The sequence below is a fragment of the Dermacentor albipictus genome, chromosome 2, assembly GCF_038994185.2.
Source record: "Dermacentor albipictus isolate Rhodes 1998 colony chromosome 2, USDA_Dalb.pri_finalv2, whole genome shotgun sequence".
Lineage (NCBI taxonomy): Eukaryota > Metazoa > Arthropoda > Arachnida > Ixodida > Ixodidae > Dermacentor > Dermacentor albipictus.
The window spans coordinates 35569455-35591640 of record NC_091822.1 but is presented as its reverse complement, the minus strand read 5'-3'; the positions used below and the strand labels follow the sequence as shown (position 1 = coordinate 35591640).

The 22186-nt window shown below is 46.3% G+C and overlaps 1 long non-coding RNA gene across 1 annotated transcript; it reads right to left on the bottom strand.

Moving 5' to 3' along the window:
- Positions 1-6171: 6171 nt before the first annotated feature.
- LOC135920428 (uncharacterized) lies at positions 6172-19604 on the bottom strand. Its single transcript, XR_010570258.1, has 2 exons — positions 19444-19604; positions 6172-6672 (listed from the first exon to the last, which is right to left on the bottom strand). It is a non-coding gene; the product is annotated as an uncharacterized lncRNA (long non-coding RNA).
- Between the last annotated feature and the right edge of the window lie 2582 nt (positions 19605-22186).

Here is a 22186-nt window from a genome sequence, read left to right as displayed (position 1 = left end):
CAGCGGAAACCCCACAGACATTCAATATTACAACAGTCCCTGCTTAATGCACCAGTTCGCAAACAAGATTGACTTCACGACTAAAGCATCGCTTGCTCCTTGGTCTCTCCTTTCATCACGCCAAGTCGGGCTTCCCAGAACAGTGCTGACAAAAAAAAAAGGTGCGTTGTCATTCATGGAAACTTTTGACACCGAAAAAATGACTGTAAAGGAACTTTTTTCGTGGATTTTGTGACTATCTAAACGTAATGCGTGTTTACTACTAGGAGATGCAGATCCCTCTGGTCTTACTGAGGACACGTCGCTTGTATCTGATAGAGCAGCTGCGTTGCAATCGACATGCAAACAATGAGGGTGCAGGTCGAGGCACTCCGCCGCCGTGTACTCGTTGTCGCTTGCACCACCATGGCGTGAGTAACAATAAGATGCAAGACACACAAAAGATCAATTTTATTTCTTGCTGTCGCTTTATTACCAAAGGGGACTTCACATCTTCGTGGCAGAGCAGCACAGTTTGTTTTAACATCAGAGACGACAGATGACGCAGTAATAACAGTATAACTGCATGCTGGATGAGAGCTTCCAAGGGTACCACAATACGTATGACGCACGAATGATACGATGCACGAATCCCGCCAGATATATGGGCGAATTTTACAATATAGGCATGATAACTAAGGTGTAACAATATTATGAAAATCAATGCATAGCTACAGCTTTACATAGCAACTTCAACAGGAAAACACCACCGTTGACGGAAAACAGTAGCAAAACATATCGCAGCAGATGCCTCAAATCTCATCTGAAAACACTGCACGACAAATTACGCTCAAATATTGCGTCACGTACGAGTTATCGTGGTGACTAAGAGGTTCACGTCTGTGCTATAGTGGGAAATCCTTGATGTCAGTTGTTAAAAAACAAACAACAACAAAAAACGTGCCCTGGTTGTCGCACTACTTTTGGTGTCAGTTCTGTTTTCGCAAGATGATACATAATCAAACTTTCTTATCCAATTCAGCTAAATATTGTGTAGCGGACATGTGACAAAGCAGTACGCATCAAGTTGAAAGCCAGTCAACTTTTTCAGAGCTTTCAGGGTATTGTGTCGGTAACTCCTTCACTCGAAGACGGCATATCCTACCGGTCGAGTATGTATATTGAATGAGGACCTTTGGTTTCACTGGCTGATGCGCAAGCAACACTGACAAATTTCATGTCTGAAACTTTCGTTAAACATTGGTGCCTGAAAAGAGAATATTGCTTGTAGCTGTTCTGCATCTATGAATGTTATATTGGGTGCTATAAAATAAATTAAAGCTATTCATTCCAAACTTTTCTATTCCAGTTCTGCTATGAGCCCTTCGCGATGGGCCAAAAACTTTATTGGACCATCCCCACTTTGCCTGTCTGTCACGCGACGTTACGAAAACCGCGAAAGTCCCCATCTGATATGACGTGCACAAACTGATCATACATGATTGGATCGAACAAAAGAAAAATACTTATTTCTCATTCGACGCCTTTTTGCTATTTTCCCTCGGCTATTGGTCAAAAGCTTTCGGGATGCACCCACTTCACCTGCCTGTCACGCGACGTCACAAACCGCGAAAGCTCACCGCGTCAAAGTGACGTGTACGCGTTAAAGATGCATTATTATGCCGAACAACTCAGATTTTTTTCCCGAATAGCCGAAGGCTGATCCGTTCCGAAGGGAATAAAAGATGGCTGCCGCTGATCGCTCAGGCACTGGCTACTCGCACCTGCCGGAGAGCATGGATTTATTTGCGTACAATAAAAACTCTTGCGTGGCGGTGTAAAGTTTTCAAGCACTTTCGGTAGGTTGATGACCTAGCTCCCCCAACTCTTCCGTGGATCCGTTTTAGCAGCATTCTTAACCTTCCGTTGCATGCCGCCGCAATTTTCAACTGGCCACCGAAAGATAAGTGAGGGAAAGCGGACCAATGGCAGAAGCTGGCACAATCCTCTTCATCCAGTTATCTATTATCAATGCGTTGGCTCAGCTCCATCGAAACCCTCTCCACTTCAGCGTGCTCCTCGCCTTCTGGCAGCCAATTATAAACGAAAAATCGCTCAATGTAGGCAATGTTATTCGTTTTCATAGCAAGGACAAGTGACCTCCTATAAACTAAGAGAGCGTCTGATTGGGCGATTGAGTTAACACTGCGGGTGACCGCCCGATGCTTGCGTCGTCGGTTACGCAAATTTGACGTCAGGAGATCGGAATAAAAACATATTGGAATAGTTCTGCGTTATAGGGCCCCTGGAATACAAACATATATGAATCATTTAACGTTATAGGACCCTTGGGTTTCTAGAGGCCAGTTTTGCAAAAGTTTTGCAAGAAAGGATATATATTACGGCGTGATTTTGGGAAAACACCACAACTTCTGGAATACTGTGACCTGGAGCTCTGAACGAAAAGGGGGACCGGCGCGTTTTATTTTTTTACTTACGACCACGCAAGGCCAACAGACAACGAATCTAATCGGCGTCGTTGTCTCTTTGCTTTGTGTGGTTCCGACCAACATTCTGAACACGCAGACATGCATCGGCAGCCCAACTAACTTCCCACTTCGCACTGAATACATTGAACAAGCGCATCACACAAAGCATCTTTACCCGAACCTAGACTAAAAAGAAAAAAAAGAAAACGAAACAAACAAAGGATAAACAAACAAGCTTGCGTTGACTTGCTCTTTAATTGCACTAGTACGCTATTCAAAAGTTTCTGCTAAATTTCTATAAAAGGCCTGTACAAGTCCTACATCACTTGAATGGTAAGTAGACATAAAACAAACAATAGTTCACGCCAAGTGAGAAATGTCTTCCTTAAAATTTTGGAAGGCAATTCAACCTGCAGTTGAAGTCGATGAAAGACATAGTCTTCCGGAGTGAGCTGGGGGTGAGAATGGGGCGGAGTCACTACGCGCCAACTCACGTACCCCTCGCGTTATGGGAGTAGGAGGAGCGTCGGACGGTTGAAATTTTTTTGACAGCACTATTTTCGGTATAGGCCGCCATTTCGACGTATTCCGACGTGGCAAGTAACCTTAAGTGATTTCTGAGATTTTTCCACGCCAAAATTACCAAGTGAATATGAAGCACGCCGTTCTAGGGGAACACGTCCATGGGTAATGGTTACGGTATCGAGCTTCTGTGTTATAGGGTCCTCTGTTTGAATCTGGCTGCCAGGCAATTTAGTATATATATATATATATATATATATATATATATATATATATATATATATATATATATATATATATATATGTGTGTGTGTGTGTGTGTGTGTGTGTGTGTGTGTGTGTGTGTGTGTGTGTGTGTGTGTGTGTGTGTGTGTGTGTGTGTGTGTGTGTGCGCGGAATAGTACGGTGACCAGTCAGTCCACACGTTTAGACTGCCTTATCTCTGCGATGAGCGCATGAAAGAGGCTAGAAACGCGGGAAAGCGGGGGCAACTCGCCAAGATAGTATTCGTATTGAAAAAGGCAAAGCATCCTTTTGCAGCGCTTATATCTTGTGTGTAGGCATAATACTGAGAGTTGAAAGACCTGCTGATGAAAGATTTCCGAAGTCGTAAAATGATTGAAAGCAAGTGTTGTTGTTTGAGCTGGCCACAACTGCTCACTGAAATGTGGCCCGACAGCTGACGTCTCCAGCCGCCGGGCACGATCATGTTGGAACCTGTCAGCCTACTTTTGGGAACCGCTTCCTTTCCCAAAAGAGTAAAGTATCCTCAATTTAGCAACCGTTCGTATGTTCTGTCATGCATGTTTTAGTTGAAGCCTTCTATGAGGCTAAATCTGTGACTAACGGGTTGTGGCGATGCTGGGGAAGATTTTTGAACTTGCTGATGTGCTGCTGCTGCTGAAACACGGATGCCTATTCTCTGACGGTGAGTGAGAACTTAGCCTAACGACACATCATTTGAAAGTTGCAAGGACAAACATGCAGCGGCCGTAAACATCATGTTGGAGGGCACCGAACACATGTTCTTCACAAGATAGATTTTGCGCCATGGCAGCTTGGACTCCCGCCCCTTTTCAGAAGAAAAGCTTTTGGGCGCGTGGAGGACTGTTGACTGTGCCCAACGTGCCATAAAAGCACTTTTCAACTTTTTAAGTGAGACTGGTTTAGACGATCGCCTCTAGAAGATGTGAGATGTGTAGTCAGTGCGAAATGTGTTTGCGCAAAATCTTTTTGTGGCAAGATTATTTTTTTTTTATGGACAAGATTACTCTTAGTGTATTGCGTCTCCAGTGCGCATCCGCATATTGGACAACGTGTATATTGTACCTTGTGTATATTGTCTCATTGTACCATATCATAATCATCCGCCACCTACCTTTCACTGTATTTCCCACTTCCCCATTCCCCAGTGAGGAGTAGCAGGCTAGAGACACGCTCTCCAGGCCGACCTCTCCTCCTTTCTCTCCATTAAAATCTACTCCTCCCTCCCCTCCTTGCGCCATGAGCTGCAAATCGAGATGAAGCGGGTGTGAGCTGCAGTTGGCAGGGCTGTTCTCGGGAGTTAATTTCTTGATACTGCAGACGATTCATTGATGGTAGCTCGAAACTTTTTGTGCAATGTGTCCTTGCTTGTTCAAGCTGACGTTCTGTACCATATTGATTCAAGGCTCAGAGCGTTTAGTAATCGCCCATATATTCAGGCTTTTACGCCCGTGACCAGGGCTGTCTGCGTCACGTGGCAGGAACACCTCTCGTTTAAAGTTGGAAGAAAGAGGTGAAATTTACTCAACTGTGTAGATCACTGGGCGCAAAATGTGACAGTAATTCTTCTAGCTCAAACCACTTGCAGCTCATGTTACATGCAACGGCGGATACACTTCTCAGTAATTACACACCTTTCGCGTGCAAATAATTATCGCGCAATCTGACGAATAAAGGTTTGTTTATTTCGGCTCAATGTAGTTGTGCTGCTTCTGGTGGCCAACAACAACAGAAAAGAAAGAAATACCAGTGAGGGCAGATTGCTAGCCATGCCGCAAAATGAGTTTTTAAATAAGGGTGGTGGGCACGGGATGGGGAATAGTGGTCTATTTTGCACACGGACCACGCACATCCCTTCAACACAAGGATGAACGTTCACGTGCGGAATTCTGTTCAAGCAGAGGAAGGAGGACTTTCTGTGAAGTGAAAATAGCGGGCGTCGCACCAAAATGACCTCTTTATGCTTTATGGTAAGTGTTGTTGGGTATGCTGATGGATATCCTGCTACTGCTGAATATTGCAGGCAGCTGCCTCGGCATCTCGTGCTATTTTACTGATGACCATCCTCTATGCGCAGCAACTTGCAGCAGGTGCCCCACCAAAATTATAGAACTCTTCTTGGTTTTGCACCCGCATTAGCGATATGGTGCTTATCCATACGAGTGTGAACTGATCAATGTGATGCTCGCGGCAGCTACACGTGTCGGGACACGAATTCATTGCCGTCTCTACCTCCATGGTGGCTGAAGTTGCTGCTAGAATCTGCCGTCATCCGAGATCCATAAAAAGGACAGGGGTCATAGGAAGATCGCGAATTGAAGCGATCAGCAGCGGCCGAACGAGATAGGCCTCAGCTGGAGGCATTTTTTTTCGCTCGCCTACTGTTGGCCATAATATTCTGAGATGTGTGGCATCTCAGCAAAGTGACACGCGATGATAAGAAATTTAACCGGGGTGCGGTGGCAGCTGCCTATGCGGAAATCTGGTAGCCACGAACGTGCAAAAACTTTTATTTTATTTATCTATAGATACTACAATCCCTGGTCGAGGTTTTAGTAGGGTGGGAAATGATTGATGCATGATCTGATATGATAATTTTGGCCTGTAGGTAGCCGTCACTGTCGTTTGACAATATTACGATATAATCCTAGTATTATCTCATGGAATTTTCAATTAAAAAATACTGAGCACACTCTCACGCGAAATAGAATGCATCCACGGCCGTACGATTGCGTTGTCGCATTTAATTTGCTGCCGGTGCACGTGGACCCATGTAGATTTTTAAAGATATCGCACCCGTCTTCACCCATACCGGTTCAAACTGCGATTCACAGTAATAAGGTCTTGCGCTTGCTTTGGTTGAGCCAACGGCGGGAGCTGCTAACAAGAAACAACAAAAACTAGAGGCTTGAGCAACTGAGAAAAACAAAAAAAGACTTTAATACTGAAAGCTTCAAGACCGGCACGAAATAGGCCGTTATACATGCGTCACATCGTATTAAGAACATATATCGGTGGCCTATACTTTCAGTGGGGATTATGCTGCCATCAGCACTACAGCCCTGTTTCGCATAGGTGGCGCGAACGTATGACATTGACGGAACGCCAGCACATAATGATTCCACGTGGGGCACGGGGTCGCACACCACATGCGGAGGAATTTTACCAAACGCTTTGCGGACCCAATGAAAAGTATGGTGCAGTAGTCAGCTTTGCGTATCCACTCGGTGGCCACTTTTGAACCTCGCATTCAGTAGACTTGAAAAACCGGTCGCGTAGTGCTGTCTCTCAACTCTGGGAGCTTCAACTCAAAGGGGGAGCTCAGTTATTGCCTGCTCGCAGGCATTTAGGTACAGCCATCATTCTTCTGTCGTGAAACCTATAACTCGCTGGAGGCGGCATCCGGACATTGCTGGACCTGCGAACGATAAGAAACAATAGAAGGTATGGAAGTTCACACTACGAACGTCTGGTGAAGAACCTGGGGAAAACCGTAAAAAGTTTCAAGGAGTGTTGTTTTGTGGCCACCAACATTTATGTCGAAACGACTGTAAAATATTGTAACACTCAATCAGAATGTAACAAAAGAAAATTAATATTTGGGCGAGTTGGCAAGGGTTAAATTCCTTGAAATGACGCCACAGAAAGCGCCGTTTTTGATAAGTGCAAACAGAATGTCGACACGAATGCAGTGTGCCGAAAACCCCATATTAATGTTTGACTTAAACGTACCACCAAAATCGATTTGAGTTGTACCTATGTCCTTGCAATCTACACAATGTACGAAGCTAACATAAAAATTAAATTTTGTTATCGCCTGATTCATTGAGGTATGCCTAACACTTCTGACACTCACGAAGAAAACAACCCTTTTTTAACACCTTTGGAACCACACCCACACACGCTGTGTTTTGGATGCCAGCGCTATCACTCTCAGTCTTTGACGGTGCTACTACTACTACTAAAACTACTACTACTACTACTACTACTACTACGACTACTACTACTGTCATTATTATCATTATTATTATTCGGTTTAAAATCCAAAATCAAGAAAGGGGCTGAAGGATGGAATAGCACACTGTGGTTTAAAGGTTATAAACAAAGATAATGTGCCTCAGAAAGGCTGGCCAGCCTTTCTGAGGCACGTTATCCCTGTTTATAACCTTAATCGGGTTTAAAACATACACGTACTTCAGAGGAAAGGGAAAGTGAGAAGGAGCAGGCTGGCAGCTATCACCGGCAGGGGCACAAGGCCTGCCTACTCTTCAGAAAGGAGACAGGGACGTAGAAATGGAAAATAGGAAATAAAAGCCAGAGACATCAAGTTTCGCAAACCTTCGGAGCAAGAGTGCGTTTATGTTCCGTAACAAGAAAACGTTTCTCTAAGGAAGTGTTTTTCAAGTTGCAGGTTTTCGTTCCTCTCATTGTTCATTGACTTTTCGGCTGTGCGCATTTTCGTACATAGTTGTAGAGCGGGAACGAGAGAGAGATACTTTCTATACAGGAAATGGAGTGACATCGACCTGAGCTGGTGCGCTCTAATATCAGTAGCATTTGGGTGTATCTGATGGGCCTGCTAAATATTGCCATACTTATTGTTAGTAAGAGAGCATTCCTCCGGTGTCGCAGCCACTATCTGAAACATGCAACTAATTGATAGCCATGTCTATCTATGACCGTCCGGTGTTGCGGGATAAGTTCATGGCGGTGTTTGTATTCAGGCCCACATTAGCCTTGTGAAAACTAGCCTGTGTTTTTGGAAAAGTGGAGGCCCAGTGCGTTAGTTAAAATGTTCTTCCAAGTAACGTTTTCAATGGGTGAAGATTAAAGATGACTTACAAAAAAGCGTATTAAAAGCCGCCTATAAATAATTCAGCGTTGAATGCAAACTTCACGCCACAATATAACACGTCAAATGTGGTTTGGAGTTAACGTTTTAACGCATCGATATTTTTTATTCAAAACGTGCAGTGATATCGAGAAAACAACGTGCAATGCTATAATTGCTTTAAACAACGATGCTCCACTCGCTCGAGCTTAGGGCAGCTTAGACGCCAGTCGAATGCGCCTGCCGCGCCCCTTGACCAGTTTATTGCGAGGATTCCGTTTCCCTTCACTTCTACCTATTTCTCACAACAGGCCGGCTGTCGTTATAACGTAGGTGAGCACCGCTGGTAACACTGACGACGGGCGAAAAGGTAAAGCATTGTCACGTGATCGTTACATTATTGAAACCCGGCCATCTCAACTACAGGCTGCGCGAGTTCCTTATTTATGATTGTAACAAGCCCGCACATAATAAATAGAGTACTCTTCGTGTCACCATTTCTAATTTCTTTAATCTCTCTTTCCCCTCGGCACGCTTACTGCGAATTCTGTCTTGTCTTTTTCTTCAACTGCCTGAGCTCGCTTCACTCCCTTCCTTTGCCCTTGTTTTCATCTCTCCTGGGATGGTATTTAAAGACGTTTGATATAAGGCACTTAAGGCAGCACTTCCATCCACCCGGGAAGTCTGGATGCATATTTATGTACTGTTTGATGTCACCAATAGCTCGCTTAACGAGCCGATTAGCCGCTGATTGATATTATGCTGTAAGTGTGGGCGTAGCAACTCCACTTCGCTCGGCCCATTCCTTAAGTTGATAGCGCCTTAAGGCATGCCCATTGTCTGACAGTAATTCTTTCACGCTTACAAACATCTTTTGGTTTAAAAAGGAAATCGCACTGTTGGCGTCCTCCTTCCCCTGTTTTGCTGCCGCCATTCTCGTGCACTCATCTACACACAACAGGAATGCTTGCGTTTACTTTACGCCTTCAGATTTTTTTTCGGAGTTCAGCGAAGTCCATGTGAATAACTTCATACGGTGCGCTCGAGTGCTTCGGTAATACCATCTGTTGAGTTGGCTGTATAAACATTACTTTATTCACCTGGCATATGTGGCATGACTGCCCGTATCTTTTCGTGTCTTCTTTCATGCAGGGCCATGTAAACGTTTTCGTGAGTTTCATCTAGGTCTGCCAAAAACCATCATGATCAGCTGAATTGTGGTAAAGGTCCACAATTTTTGGTACTTGTGTTAGAGGCAATGCAATTCTACCTTTCTCTGCCTGTTATAAAGGTAAGGTGCTTTCCAATATTTGGCAGCAACTATTGCTTCGTGTTGTGCATAAACAAATATGAAGCCGAATCGGGACATTGCATCCGCATATTTCACAGAAAATTCAGGATGGTGATTCATTTCAAAATCGAACTGCTGAAGATCGCTGACCCACCGTGCGACCTTTCCTTATGGCTCCGCCATTTTTAAAAACTGGGTGAGTGCCTCATGATTTGTGTGCAACTTGAATGTGGTACCTTCCAGCTAGAAACGGAAACAGCAAATTGCCTTTAAAACGGCCGGAACTTCCTCCTGTGCCATCGTGCAGTTCACTTCCGCCTTGTTAAGTGTGTAGCTGTGAAAGCCAATTATATATACACTTAGGGTGCTATAACGTATAACTATTCCAAACTTTTCTATTCCAATTCTGCTATCAGCCCTCCACGATTGGTCAAAACTTTTTTCGACCACCTCCACTTCACCTGTCTGTCACGCGACGTCACGAAAACCGCGATACCTCCCCATCTGATATGATGTGTACACACTGATTATGCATGATTTGACAGAAAAAAGAAAAACTGTTATTTCTGATTCGACCCCTTTTCGCCATTAGCCCTCGGCTATTGGTGAAAAGTTTTCGGGCTGCACCCACTTCACCTGCCTGTCACGCGACGTCACAAAACCACACAAACTCACTGCGTCATAGTGACGTGAACGCGATAAAGATGCATTAATATGCCGAACAAAACTGAATTTTCTTCTGAATAGCCGCAGGCTGCCCCGTTCCGAAAGGAATAAAAGATGCCTGCCGCCGATCGCTCAAACGCTGGCTATTCGCACCTGCCGGAGAGCATGGGTGTATTTGCGTATAATAAACCTTGTTGCGTGGCCGTGTAACGTTTTCGAGCACTTTTGGCACGTTTACCCCCTCATTCTGCCAACTCTTTTTTGCTGAGTGTCCATTTTATCGTCATCCTTGAGCTTCCGTTGCATACCGCCACGATTTTCGACCAGCCACCGCAAGCTAAGTAAGGGAAAGCCGACCAATCGTAGACGCCGGCACCACCCTCTTCATCCGGTTATCGACTTTCGGTGCAGTGGCTCGGCCCCATCGAATCCCTTTCCACTTGAGCGTTCTCCTCGCCTTTTTTCAGCCAATTAGATACGACAAGGCGCTCAGTGTAGGCAATGTTATTCGTTTTTCAAGCAAGCAAAATTGACCTCCTATAAACGAGGAGAGCGTTTGATTGGTCTGTTCAGAGAACCGTGCGGGTGACCGGCCGGTGCTTGCGTTGGTGGCTACGCAAATTTGACGTCAGGAGATTGGAATAGAAACATATTGGAATAGTTTTACGTTATAAGGCCCTTAGTTTGCGATTATTCGTCTGGCTTGCGTCTCACTGGTATAGTATCGATCCCGCTACGTAGTTCGAGGCGTCTGTATATAGCTCGAATGGTAGAACAGTGTCCCGAAGTTTGAGTGCTGGATCAGACGTGATAACTACTACCACCTTTTTGTAGGCTACCTCACAGCCATCCGTCTAACGTAATAGTATGTCTGCTTGCGTTAGTCTAGTCAGACACCTAGTTTTGAGAGCATACTCTTGCATAAGTGATCTAAGATGTCCAGCCGACCCCAAGAACACGCGTAGTGAGTGAACATCAAAAATTTTCAGACGTTTTGCAATGCATGCCACTGATTTTTCCTTTGTATTTTTCGTAGTGCCATCCAGAACCCTTCCCAAGAAAGTTAGCTTGTTCTTGAAGAATTCACTTAAAATTGACATTTAGGTTGGCTTCTGACAAAGGTGCGAGAATATGTGCCAGGTATTGTTCGCGAAGGCGTTCGCCTTTAGAATAAACAATAATATCATCCGCGAAGGCATTGCAGAAGCGGCCAATGAACTGTTCCTGAACCACGTTCATCATTTTCTGAAACCAGTTGAGTGAGTTCTTCCATCCGAATGGGAAGCGGTTCTATTCATAGATGTCAGAGTTATGAAAGTCGTATACTGCTTTGTACACCCTACCACCCTAAGCCCCTCCTTCCCGCATTTCAGTTGCCCGAGTCGCAAGTTTTTACTTGCATCATCATCATCATCATCATCGTCATAAGCCTCTTTTATGTCCACTGCAGGACGAAGGTCTCTCCTTGCGATCTCCAATTACCCCTGTCCTTCGACAACTGATTCCAACTATCGGCCGCGAATTTCCTAATTTCATCACCCCATGCACCTAGTCTTCTGCCGTCCTCGACTGCGCTTCCCTTCTCTTGGCACCCATTCTGCAACGCTAATCGTCCACCAGTTATATAACCTGCGCATTGCATGACTTGCCCAGCTCCATTTTTTTCTCTTAATGTCAATTAGAATATCGGCTATACCCATTTGCTCTCTGATCCAAACCGCTCTTAACGTTATGCCTAGCATTCTTCTTTCCATCGCTCTTTGCGTGGTCCTTAACTTGTTCTCAAGCTTGTTTGTCAGTCTCCAAGTTTCGGCACCACATGTCAGCACCGCTAAAATGCACTGATTGTACACCTTCCTTTTTAATGATAATGGTAAGCTTCCAGTCAGGAGCTTACAATGTCTGCCGTATGCGCTCCAAACCATTTTTATTTTTCTGTGAATTTCCTTCTCATGGTCAGGGTTCCCTGTGATATTGACGTAGGTAAACGTACTCCTTCACTGACTCTAGAAGCTGACTGACGATCCTGAACTCTTGTTCCCTTGCCCGGCTATTGATGATTATCTTTGTCTTCTGCATATTCATCTTCAACCCCACTCTTACACTCTCTCTGTTAATGTCTTCAATCGTTTGTTGTAACTTGTCTCTCATGTTGCTGAACAGAACAATGTCATCTGCAAACCGAAGGTTGCTGAGATATTCGCCGACGATTCTTACTCCTTAGTCTTCCCAGTTTAATAGCTTCAATACTTTTTTTCAAGCACCCAGTACAATTACTTCAATTCATTCTTTCAAGCACGCAGCACAATAGCATCGGACAGATTCTGTCTCCTTGTCTGATCCCTTTCTGTATAGATGATGAAAAACTTTATTTATCCCTCTTTAAAGGGAAGGGGGCAATGGAATAGAGGGTGGGGGAGGAACTACTTGGAGTAGGCCTCCTTTATCCTCTCAGCCCACTCCAGGATGGCCTCCTGAAGATCGGGCCTGGAGCTGCGCAAGGCAGCCTCCCACTGCTCCTCACTAGATATTAATTGCTTGAGGAAAGGGGGAAGGGGGTGCTTAGGGCACCCCCACATGATGTGGTTTAAGTCTGCTTTGGGAGAGACACAGAATTTACAAGAGGGAGAAAGGTAAATGGCGGGATGAATGCGGTGGAGGAGGTAAGGGGACGGAAAGGTGCGAGTCTGCAGCTGTCGCCACAGAACTTCACACCTACGCGGGGATTTGCCCATGAGTGGCGGAAAGGTTAAGCGGTCTAATCGGTAGTGTGCGCAGATGTCGTGGTAAGTAATAAGTCGATCCCGCGCTGTAAACGGCGCCTCCTCCGTGGCGAGGTCCGACACATCTGATGCCTGAGCCCGGACAGTAAATCCTCGGGCACTGGCATGAGCCGCCTCGTTTCCGGCAAGGCCCGCATGCGCGGGAGTCCAGATTAATGCCACAGTATGATGGAAAGGATGGGCCAAGAGGAGAGAAAGGGCTGGCTTAGAGACCCTACCCGCTCCGAAGTTATGTATGGCTGCTTTGGAGTCGCTAACGATAACTGATGAATTTGGAATTGTGAGGGCCAGGGCTATGGCCGCTTCCTCCGCCTCCTCCGAGGAAGAGCCAGGAATGGAGGCGGCCGCAGCGACCTGGCCGTGAGAGTTAATGACTGATATTGCGTAATGATTTCTGTTCCCATATTCGGCGGCATCAACATAGAGCACGTCTTTAGAGGCCGAGAATTGTTTTTGGAGAGCCTTTGCTCGCTGCCTCCTGCGCTGTTTGTGATGCACAGGGTGCATGTTTTTAGGAAGTGGGGGGATGCAGAGGTTTTCGTGTATGTGATGTGGAATGGTGTATTTAGTATTGATGATGGGTGCCGGAGTGATAGAAAGAGTTTGTAGAATGTGTCGACCTGTTGCGGTGTTAGAAAGCCTGCTATATTGGGATGTGAGGTGGGCTTCTGTGAGTTCAGTAAGTGTGTTGAAAGTTCCAGTAAGCATTAGCCTATCAGTGGAGGTACGTATGGGGACTCCCAGAGCGAATTTATATATTTTGCGTAAAAGAGTGTCGATCTTATCTGATTCTGATTTAAGGAAATGTAGATATGGTGTTGCGAATGTAATCTTGCTGATGACGAAGGCCTGAATCAAGCGGAGAAGTTCGGCCTCCTTTAGTCCGCCATGTTTATTGGAGACTCGTCCTAGAAGGCGCAGGGTGTGATCGACTGTGGTGTGAAGTGTATGTAGGGTATATGTGTTGAGCCGGTTGCTTTGAATGTGTAAACCGAGCACCCGGAGCCTGTCCACTCTAGTAACAGGGATGTGGTTTAGGATTACCTCTATACTAGACATGTGTTTTCCGGCCCCCCGGTGGGATGGTAGAAGCAGCAGCTCGGATTTTTGAGGGGAGCATGTGAGATTCATAGCCCCGGCATGAGCCACGACGGCGTCTGCTGCGGCCTGTAGGGTGTCTTGAATCTCTCCATCAGAACCGCCAGTCGTCCAAAGAGTGATGTCATCGGCGTAGAGTGAAAATTTGAGATCGGGAATAGACCGCAATGCTTGCGCCATCGGCATCATAGAAAGATTAAAAAGAAAAGGGGACAGCACAGAGCCTTGGGGCGTGCCGTAGCTACCTAAAGCGTATGAAAGGGATTGCTCTGTGCCTATGTGTATCGTTGCGGTACGGTTGGATAAGAAGGTACATATGTAGTCATATGTCTTACCGCCAACCCCAATGAGATTAAGCTCTCGGAGGATGGCGGAATGTGAAACGTTATTGAAAGCTCCGTGGAGGTCCAGACTGAGAATTGCTTGCGTATCTAGACTGCTATTAGGTGTAATGATGTCATGCTTCATTCGAAGCATGATATCTTGGCATGAGAGAGATTTTCGAAAACCTACCATTTCTGATGGATAAAGATTGTTGTCCTCCATGTATTTACTGAGTCGGTTGAGTATGACGTGTTCGAGTGTTTTACCTAGACAAGAGGTTAGTGATATAGGCCTGAGATTAGAAATGTTGAGTGGTTTGTTTGGCTTTGGGATAAAAATTACCCTGGCATCTTTCCACGAACTAGGGAGGGTGCCTGTGTCAAAGCAGTGATTGAAGTATGCCGTGATGGCTGTGACAGAGTTGTCGTCTAGATTGCGGAGTATTTTGTTGTTAATAAGGTCGGGGCCTGGTGCTGACATTGTGCGCAGGGTGGCGAGGGCATGGCGCACCTCTGCTTCCGTGATAGCGGCGCTAAGTAGCTCGTTGGGTTCGCCAGTATATTTTGGCATGTCATACTTCTGAGCGGGAGGCAGATGTTTATGGCGAAGGTCGTCGAAGAATCCGTTGAGATTGTTTTTGTGTGCATGTAGCAGTTTGTTTATGCTATGGTTGTGGTGTGTGCGCGATGTGGTAGGGTCTAATAAGTGTCGCAAGAGTTGCCATGTGCGCTTGTTATCGAGGTTGTCGTGCATGCTTTCACATACCTGGCCCCACTGCTGGCAGGCCAGTTGCGTGGCGTACTCCTGGATCTGGAGGTCTAATTTGGCAATTCGGAGTCTTAGTTTTCGGTTGAACCGTTGCCTCTTCCACCGTTTGAGAAGAGACTCTTTGGCTTCCCACATGTGTAGAAGCTTGGAATCAACCGTAGTGAGAGCGGTTTCGGGGGGCAGAGTGGTAGTGTGCGTCTGGGCGTCTGAGTGTAGTTGCTGAACCCATTCTGAAATGTCTTGAATGTTTGTGGGAGCCGATATCTGGCGGGCCTCTCGAAAATTGTCCCAATTGGTAAGGCTGAGGCGTTTGGGTGCAAAGGGTTTGTGTTTGAATTGTAGTGTGATGGTAATGATGTAATGGTCGCTACCGAGGTTAACTTGTGAGTTGTGCCATGTGACGTGTTGGATTCTGTGTGTAAGCGTAAGATCGGGGGAGGTGTCCTTAGCTACGCTATTGCCTAGCCTGGTTGGTGCATCGATGTCGTTATGTAATGTGAGTCTGTGGTCTTGTATGTGGATCCATAGGGCTGTGCCCTTAGGAGTAGAAACGGAGTGACCCCACAAATGGTTGGGTGCGTTGAAATCTCCAAGGATTAGGAGGGGGTGGTGGGTGGCAGCGGCAATAGCTTGAGCGAAAAGGGAGTCAAAGCGGTGATGTTTGTCTTGTGGACGACTATAGATATTGAGAATGTAAAGGCCAGGTGCATTATTTTTGCGAGGAATAATTTCTAGAAAATCGTGCTCTATATCGACGCTGTCGAATTGGGAGTGATTGGCAGTGAGGTGCTTTTGCATAAGAATTGCCGTATCGGGCCGGGAGATCTTATTGTTCTGATAAACATTATAACCTGGAAAGCTGATTAGTCCGTGAGTTTCCTGAAGCGCAATGACAGCTGGGAGATTAGAAGAGGAGGCTAGAAACTGCTGGAGGTGTGCTTTCTTTTTTCGAAACCCCCTACAGTTCCACTGCCACACTTCAAACTCGGAGCGAGTCGGGTTATTGGCCATTGCTAAGCGGAGCTGGCGGGGAGGCGGATCGAGCAGGTGCAGCTATGTTAGGTTGATTCGCGGTGACTCCAGCTATCCAACTTGTAGTTTGTTGGATGTGTGCTTGTACGAATTCAATAAATTTGTCGAGCTTTTCATTCCTGGATGTGTAATCTGTATTGATTTTTTCTATTGCAGTGAGTATATTATGGAATTTAGTTTCCAAAGCGGTTAGCCTGTCGTTATAATTTAAGATTGTCTCGTCCAGGGTGTCCTCTGATCGCGGAGTGCTCGGAGTTTTACGTTTGCTGGGAGGAGGGTGAAGCGGTTCCCGTTCAGTGGAGGGGCTAGTGTCCATGGGGCGGTGTGAAGAGGTTTCAGGTAGGGCTGATGGATGATGAGTCGAAAGGGTCGTGTTAGAGAGAGGGGCTTCCGAGGTTGAAGTAGAGGGGTGACGAGATTGGAGTTCTAATTTAAGTTTTTGAATTTCGGCTTTTAGAATTCTATTTTCTTCAAGGAGGGATTCATTATTAGCAGTCTGGTTTGAGGAGCAGCTGGAAGAGGCTACCTTAGCCCAGCTTACCTGGGGTGGGTTGCGCGAGGAGTTGGCGAGAGTAGGGCTTGATGATAGAGCTGGCCAGGCGACGTCTTGGGTTGCGTAGCCAGGCCCGCGGTCCTTGCTTTTGCTGCGACTTCTTCGCCGGCTTGAGTCACGAGTGCGGTCGAGACTGGGAGTTCGGTTGGTGGGTGCAGTGTCTTTTTTATGCCTGGGACGTGTAGGGCGTGGTTTGAACCTTTGTTTGCACAGTGAGGAGCCGGTTTGATGGTTGCCGTTGCACACAACACATATCGGGTCACATTCGTGGTCCATGGGTGCGTCTTTCATTCCACACTTGGGGCAGAGTGTGTCGGTGGCACTAGTGCAGACGTCCTGGCGATGACCAATCCCGCGGCATCGGGTGCAGGCTTCTACCTTCTGCCTGAAGGGGCGGCATCGAAGTGAACAGCCGTCGTAGTTGACGTAGAAAGGGATGATTTTGCCTTGGAATATGACCATGATGGTTTCAGTATTGCCTAGGCGTCGTGCACCCCCAATAATCAATGTTGGGTTGCATCTACGGAGGGTTGAGGTGATGTCATCTTCTGAATAATCTGGGGGCAAGTGAATGCATCCTCTGCAGGTATCGATGGGATCGGCCACATGGGTGGCGACTTCGTAAGGGTTACCATTGAATTGCAGACTCTGGATGTTGTGGTAGAGATCTGCACGTCCCATGTCTGGCGTGCTGATTAGAACGGTATTGTTGATGGTGTTGACACGAATTTGGTCAGAACTGGTGCGGTCGGTGATGGGGAGCCCCGCAGCCTTGAGGATGACTTGTCTGAGGATGCATGCATGGATTCCAGCGCAGTTGAGGCCCCCACGAACTCTTAGGATGATTTTATAATCGCTGCGCGGCAGCGGCGGGGGCTTCGGTTCTGCTCTTGATTGAGTCCTATGAGTCACTGCGGGGTATGCTGGTGGCGAAGGATGCTGACGCTGTTTCGAGAGGTTATCGTGGATCTCGCGCCAGGTGCGCGCGCCATCGCGCTCCGTTCCTGCGCCCATGCTAGGCGGAGCTAGGCCCAGCAGCGAGATGGTCCGCCGAGAGCCCTAAAAAGGGCTGCGGCTCGCGTAAGGGACGTCGGAGTTGCTAAAGGAACTGTCAAGAAGTGCCGATAACACTCACATAGGTCCAGGCAGGAAATCAGGCTCTTGAAGCGATAGGGTGGGCACAAAAAGGAAAAATGCAGGAGCCGAGGCAACATGCGACCGCTCGCACCGTCGTCGTCCTTCTGTATAGATATCTTCCTACTGTTCTTTTTTGTGTAGAATTAAGGTAGCTGGGAAATCTCTGTTTATATTTTCCAAGATATTTACGTAAGTGGTCTGTACTCCTTGATTACGTAATGCCTCTACGACTGCTTGTATCTCTATTGAATCAAATGCCTTTTCGTAATCTATGAAAGATGTATAGACAGGCTGATTGTACAATGCGGATTTCTCGTTTACCTGATTAATCACATGGATGTGACCCATTGTAGAGTATCCCTTCCTGAAGCCAGCCTGTTTCCTTGGTTGACTTAAGTCCAGTGTTGCCCTTATGCTAATGCAAATTATCTTTGTGAAAATTTAAATAATACTGGGAGGAAGCTAATGGGCCTACAATTTTTCAATAATTCAACGTCCCCCTTGTTGTGGATTAGCATAATATTTGCGATCTTGCAGTTTTCTGGGGCCTTTGTAGTCGATAGACTCTTCGTAGAAAGAGCCGCCAGTTTTTCAATCATCATGTCTCCTCCACCTTTGGTTAAGTCGACTGTTTTTCCATCTTCTCCTGCCGCTTTTCCCCGTTTCATGTCTTGCAAGGCCCCTCAGGCCTCGTCGCTAGTTATAGGAGGGGTCTCTGCAAACCTGTTCATTACTGCTTCGAATGGAGGTATCTTGGCACTTCTGCGTACTGTACAGGTCAGTATAGAATTCTTCCGCTGCTTTTACTATACCTTCGAGATTGCTGATATTACCCTGCTTGTCTTTCAGTGCATACATCTTGGTTGGTCCTATGTCAAATTTCTTTCTCACTGATTTCAGGCTGCGTCCATTTTTTAGAGCTTCTGTCTTTCTCACGTTATGATTTCGAATATCCCTTAGTTTCACCGTGTTGATCAGTTTTGACAGTTCCGCGAACTCTATCTAGTCTCTTGAGTTGGGCACTTTGATTCTTTACCGTTTCTTTATTAGGTCCTTTGTACCTTGGGGGGGCTTGCCTACTGGCTGCCTTGGTGCGTTGCCTCCCACTTAAATTGCCGTCTCTGAAGCTAGCTATAGTTACGCTTTCATTCAGTACCTCTATGCTATCTTCGTCGCTCTGTTGTGTGGCTGCATATTTGTTCGCAAGTACCAGCCTGAATTTGTCTGCTTGTAACCCTACTACATCTAGGTTGGCCTGCTTCTTCCTGACCAATCTTACTCTTTCTCTCTTGAAATGCAGGTGAATCCTAGACCTCACTTACTTATGATCACTGCACTTTGCCCTACGTAACACTTCTACATCCTGCACCATGATGGAATTGGCAGAAAGTATGAAATCAATTGTAGAGCTGTAGAGAAGTCAACCTGAAGGTTCCGATGCGCTCATTTCTGCGGCACACCAATAGCCCTTTCTCTTACTGTTCGGGGCTCCATTCTCTCTCTTACCCTTCGCATTCACAAACACGTTCTCTCTCTCTCTCTCTTCACAGATACACTGTAGTCGATAGAGTGAGTTGGCGGAGTGGGAAGCATTTTTAGCACCATTGAAAACATGCCGCGAGGCCCCGCAATCTCGGAACGCGAGGGCTTCTTTCATTCCGCCGCTTTCGCGACGCACTCGAGGACGCCGTGGGCGTTGCGCTTACCTGTAGAGTCTTTCACTCTGGCGCCCGAATTCCCAATAAGCCTCGAGTCTCCAGACGACACATTCTCAATATAAAGTATGACGTTTCTTACAGCTCGCGAGAGGAGGCTAACCTGTTCGCTCGACATTTGAAAACAGAGCCGAAAAGGAAAATAAGCACACTCTTCGCTGTCCCACAAGAAGGAAAAGAAAGAAAAAAGAAAGCCATCGCGAGAAGCACGTGCGGCAGGAAACAGGCAACCGACCAGCGGGGGCGGCTCCTCATTTCCGGCGGCGGAAGCAGGAGACGGCGTTGAAGTAGCACCGCCAGAACATCTTCCCTTCGCCTCGTCGCCGCAGCTCCATCGGGGGCGCGTAGCTCACCTCGGCGTCCGACTTGAAGGCCTTCAGCAGCGGCTGCATCAACTTGTTCAGCAGCATCGTCGACCGCTTGCTCGGCGGCGGCGCCTGCGCAGAGCGAACGACACGCGTGGTCGGAACGGATGAGCGAGACAAGCTTACCTTAATCAGAACTAGCTTTGCGGAAGTAGTTAATAACATTCATCTGCGTTTTTATCCACATGCACGCTCGTCGTGTGTGCAGTCCGTAGACAGCGACCTTTCGGAGTTAAATGCGACGGTTAAGTGATCATAGCGCATTTAAAGCAAACTAGTAAAAAAAAAAAAACCGGTGACTCGTAGGTGTTATTGCTGCCGGGAAATAAATATGGGATGAAAAACCATCTTCAGAAATGTTAATGCCAGAAGCTAGAAGGTCGTTCGAAAAGTCGAAGTTGAGGCAATTCTCTTGCCAGATAAACAGAACACTGATGGCCATATGCAAAAATGGATCTTGGAGCCCATGGACGACTTGATCTAAATGACGCCTGTCGTTTTGCGCCGAATGAAACGCAGTGAGCTTCTTGGGCACGTTCACTTCAAGCGTCCCTAAATCATGTCACTCGTGGGCTTCAAGATGCATTTCTGGATACAGGGGTGACTTAGAATCGATTTAGTATTCTTATAGTATAAAACATTATGGATCTTAGAAAAATGTTTGGGAGATATACAGATGCAGTTCACATTGTGGCGACTCTCGCTGGCCTTCAATGTTCGATAAATTCGCAGAATTTGTGTAAGTTGCAGTACGTAGAGGGGTTGGCAGCTGCATGACAAGGTACTGTGGCAGGCTGCCGTGCTGTGACATGCTTGATAGCCGTGTGGCTGTGATGCAATTAGATCTGGAAAAGACTCTCGACTTCACATCGCCTAGGGTGCGTTCTTTCTCTACTAGAGTGCTTGAACGTGGGAAGCATACTAAGGGAGCAAGAATGGGGCACACGCACAGCACAACTAGAATAAAGTGAATCGCCTTGATAAAAAGTGTTTGCGGCTTCCAAAATAATTCATTATACAGGCTAATTCGTCGTAAAGATCTTGCACCGCACAGCTCTCAGTAGAAACGAGAGGAAATTATTATTTCCTCATAAAGGTCATTCAGTTGAAGAGGCCTCCACTGTAGAGGCGCTCGACGTTAATTCTCAGTGAACGGCTCATATATGTATAAAAAAAAATTTTGGCGCGCAGTTTTCTGTCGGAATGGAACATCTCATTTCACTGCTGTTATTTGCTGCCTTTTTGAGCCGTTTTGTTGAGCCATTTGCAAGAACAAAATCATTACAGGCTTTAGAGAATGGTCTGCACATGTCAAAATGCTAGATTATGCTTTTTTTGCACAAATATGGGGAACATTCGCGTAGTTGTTGATGCTGTGAAAAAAAAAAAGATGTTGCAACACACATATGTTCTAGCATAAATCGCTGGTTTCAGCACGACAATAACTTCTTTACTAATCCAGAACACTTTTCATGCTTGTGTTGTTCAGCTACGTCGACGCAGTACTTCGGCGTACGTTTAGATAAATAAAAACAGCACCGATAAACACTGCGCAGATCAAACACCACGTGTAAAAGGAAACTGAGACACTTGGCAATGGAGACAACTTTCAATGTTCGTGGGCTCAAGTGATTGAAACTGTGTTTCTTGCGTCCAAGACGTGGTATGCGATGTATATATTGTACACATGATGCAGATAGCATTGAAATGAATTCTTCGCACGTGAGCTGTTTTCATTTGGGCTTGGATGGGGGCGAGATTGATCTGACAAACCTTTTCCTTCCCGTTAAACGAGGTGGCCTTGGTGTGGTCTATTTGTTTGTAAGATAAATTGTTTGACGTTTCTTTTTGTCTATGACGAAAAAGATGGTTTTTTACGTACAGGCATGGCCACTGCTAGTGAAAACATTGTGCCCGCGGCATGGCTCCGCAGAGTTCCCCACCAGCGGCGTCTCATGAAGTCTCGCGACGCAGGCACATTCAACGCGATTGGCGAAAACCCCGAGGTGTCGTCTGCTGTGGTGAGTCGTCCGCCAAGACTTCATGAGGCGTCAGTGGTGGCGCTCCGCGGAGCGCTGCGACAGTCTCTCGTGTTCCCTCTTGCAATGGTCGCCCCTGTACTGTAATAGCAATTATAATTATTTATTTTATTTTATTTAAAATACTCTCAATGTCTGATGGTGTTACAGAGAGGAGTGGTGAATTATTATACAATGTTAGATACAGCACAATGAAAGGATGAGTGAACCGGATTGCTGGCGACCGAGGTGGGGAGGCGGTTCCACTCGGATGCTGTCTTGGGCAGAAATGAATCGAAGAAAAGGTTCGTGCGGCAACTTGGTACTTGTATATCTTGACGTTGTGCTCGA